A 4,039-nucleotide genomic window follows, 5' to 3' on the forward strand; every position below is an offset into this window, starting at 1 on the left:
TTTAATTTAGCTGACTGTACCGATGAATATGATGGAAAACGATACTTTACTTTATACTTTACTGCTCTTATTGATGAAGATGTTGATAATTCGTATACCAACTTAGAACCCTCAACATTTAGTGGATGCATCACACTGTTCAAACGTAGCTTCTTTACGACCGCGTTTGGATTTATTATAAGAAGTAAATCCTATATTAAAATTTAGTTTTAATTTTAATGAATTTTTAAAAAAATTTTAATAATTTCTTTTCTATATTCAAATAATTAATTAATTTCAAAAACTTCTTTTCTATATTTAAATAATTAAATTCAAGTTCTAAACTATTAATTACTTAAATTTCCTTCAGTTGTAGTTTGCTCGTCCTCCTTTATTAAGTCGTTCAAAACGTCTCAACCCCAGTGGTTCATTCTCAATATCCACACCTTACTCTGTGTGTCGTTTCATTAGATTTAAAGTTTCTGAAGTTACTCAATGCTTTATCTTATCTTCCATTTTGAAACTTACCAATTTCCAATTTATTTGTTTCCATAAAATTTGGTTTTTTGTTTAAATTTAAAAATTATATCTGCTGTTGACATCCTTGTTGTCGTTGTTGGAGTAGTTCGATAGTTCAAAAGAAAATTATTTATTTTAAAATCTCAAGATTTACATTAATTTTAGGATCCAACAGATACTTCCTTTATGCGCTTTTTACAGTTTGTACTTCTCTTTCCGCACTGCCATTCGATTGCGGATGATATGGTGGTGATTTTAAACATTCGATATTATTATTGTTGCAAAATTCTATAAACGCCTTTGAACTAAATGGTGGACCATTGTCCGTCACAATTTTCTTCCCTTTTTATACTTAATTGAATAAGTATACATTGATGCTGCTACCGATGGTAGATCTTTTTTAATTGAAAAAATTTCCCGCAATGGCTGATGGTCACTTTCAATGGTAAACGGTAACCCAAAAATATAATTGTGGAATTTCTTCGCTGTAAAAACTATCGCCAAAGCCTCGCGATGAAGTTGAGAGTGATTCTCTTTAGCCGGAGACAACGTACTAGATACAAATTGAACTGGATGTTCAATAATATACACTCGAGTATATGTTTAAAAAGTGAAAATGAAAGAAAAATCTATTTGACTTTTAGTTTGGGTGGTCTAAGTGGTTGATCAGCTTCAAGCAAATCACTTTCCTTGCCAATTTGTTTGCAGAAGAAAGGATAACACTGCAGCATCAGCAAAACAACCAAAGCGTAGTACAAAGTCAAAACTCGAAGCATCAAAGTAGCGAAACGTACAAAAACGGTGCTAATATTGATGCTGAATTTGGTGTATTTGGTCATTGCGATCAAAGACACCAATGAGTTGGAAAGCATGTGTCACTATGTAACCCAAGTAGTAAAGTGCAAACAATACCACAGCAATTCGTTGAAAATTGAATTTTTATGCTAAGCAGATAACAGAGAAACCAGTAATTGAATATATAATTTTTGGTTGCTGATCTACTTTCTTCACTTCCGGGAAATATTACTCCGGCAACATGTGTAGATAGTATACCATTAGGATAATTTAAAAGGAACGTCATGGAATGATTAGAGTAATCCTCTCATAGCAGAGACAATTTAAGAAGTCATTTAGCACAATGTAAAAAGTCATCGTTCGCGGCAAACGGACGTGTGCTCAATTTTGCGGAGCGAATTCAGCTTTTATTTATATAAAAAATAGTACGAGGGCGGTTTGATAACTGAGTGACTTTTTAAATAAACCAAATTTTTTACGGCAAATAAACATTTTATTTTTCTACATAATCACCTTTTAGCTCGATACATTTAGTCCAGCGTTTTTCCAATTTTCTTATTCTCACCAAATAATAGCTTTTCTCAAAGCTCTCAAAATACTTGTTTGTTTCAGTAATGACTTCTTTATTCGTTTTTGGATTCTGCACAAGCAGCAAAACATTTTCCAAAATTTAGCTTAAATTCAATCAAGTCCATGATCTTTTTTTTTCTTGTACCACACGCAAATTTGTCCTTATACATTACCCAGCAATTTGTTATGACCAGGTCAACCATAAGCCAAATTACGTAACAAATCACATTTTTGTGCGAATAGCAATACAGTGATAAGAAATTAATCGATCTGCAAGATCTATTCCACCCATTGAGTTATTATATCTGATAATCGTATTTGGACAATTAATATTTATATATATTTTTTGTAATTTTGTTCCATCGTCGGTTTGAATTGGCTCGGATCTAACAGCTGGAGTAACTATCAATACTGATTTGTTGTCCATCCACTTGACAGATATTTTTTCATCTTGTCTGACTATCTCATCGAAGCTACCTCTTAATTTTTGCAAAAGATCTTTATCAAGAGATAGTTTTGTACGCAATTTCTTTGGAATCCGGTTTTGTTGAATTGTTCCCGTGGCATAAATCTCTAAGAGATTTTCTAAGAGAAAAGTCAGCAATTTCATGAAGGTAAAATATCGATCCATAAATATCTCACTGTCTTTGGGAACATTTTTGGTCAGTATTTCTACAATTGTGAAATGCCTTATGATGGATTGGGTTTTCCACAGGGCCACGTTCTGGCTCCTTGATAAATCAAAAAATCCAGGACAAGTCCATCCGGAGAAGCTAATACACAATTTTTTAACCTATTGAATTCGGCATACATATCACATACTGCTTGAATTGATCATTTGTTCATCGATACCCAATTTTTACTCTTGGAAATTGCATTGCATTTGTTTATAACTATATTTAAAATGGGTTGAATTTTCCAAAATCTGTTTTCCTCCTTCTCTTCACTGTTTACTTCCAAATTATTTACAAAATATATGTAATTTCTAAGTTTAAAAACCGATTTCTTGGAATTTACGTATTGCAGCTACTTTTATGAAGAGTCTATAATACATCCTACTTCTAGGGAGTTTCATTCTCTAATAGCAGCTCCAAAATTTTCTTTTCAGTGTATTCTTCATTGCCAGTTTGTACTAAATGTGCGGCACGCTGGACATAATATGTTTTTCAGAAAATATCATAAAAATATAATTGCTTATTATTTACCTTTTTATTGAATTTAAAAAACAAAACAAGATTTTAACTAAAATAAATGTATCAAATGTAGGAAGCAAATATTAGAAAAAAAAACCGATTTTTTCTTGCACTTGACGATAAAAGCAAATTCTCAACAGCTCATCGAACAAGACTAAATTCCACAAAGGAAACGGAATGTCAAGCCTCAGGTTTTGAAACTCTCTCCACTGGCTTTCCAACATACTGGCCTACTGACACAAATAAATAACCAGATGTCATTGATTTTTTTGTTGTCTACATCGTGACTTTGAAATACCTACTGTCAAGGAAGAAATACAGAAAGCTGCTAAAACCCATTATGACAAGCTGAGTCAACACTTAAACAGCGCTATTCCGGCGTTACTTTGCGATGTAACACTTTGAAGCAACACACACGCTTATGTTGCTTCAAACCAAACGATCATTTGAGGCGTTTCAACCAGCACCAGCAGGGAGAGGATTAGCTCAGATCTATATGCTCACCTTAGATAAGTAACATTACTTGTAATATTAATTAAAAAACCTCTTGTTAGTCAATATGACTAGTTGGTGTTAATTTAAACTCTTTACTTTGTTTAAAATATAATAAAAAAAAAATTAGCACAATATTTGCCACCCAGAAAAATGCTAGCAACAGTCCTTAAAGCTAGCCATAGAAGTGAAACATTTGTTAAGTGGATTTTCACTGAAAGAAATCTCACCTTTAACATTATGGTTAAGAGATATAAAGGCATTGTAAAATACTGAAGTGGTCTTGTCTATCAGTCCAACAACAAAAATCATATTTATGAATGAAATAATGACAGCATGATTCTGTATAACAAATTCATGACATAAAACTGATGGATTCTTGTCCGTTTTGCGACACAAACCAGGTTTAATGGCTGTTTAATCATAAGCTTTTTTATGATGTTTTGAGTATTAGTCTTTTTCTTTACAATAATTATTACTTATATTTTATC

The sequence above is a fragment of the Teleopsis dalmanni genome, chromosome 1 (assembly GCF_002237135.1).
Source record: "Teleopsis dalmanni isolate 2A chromosome 1, ASM223713v2, whole genome shotgun sequence".
Taxonomy (NCBI): domain Eukaryota; kingdom Metazoa; phylum Arthropoda; class Insecta; order Diptera; family Diopsidae; genus Teleopsis; species Teleopsis dalmanni.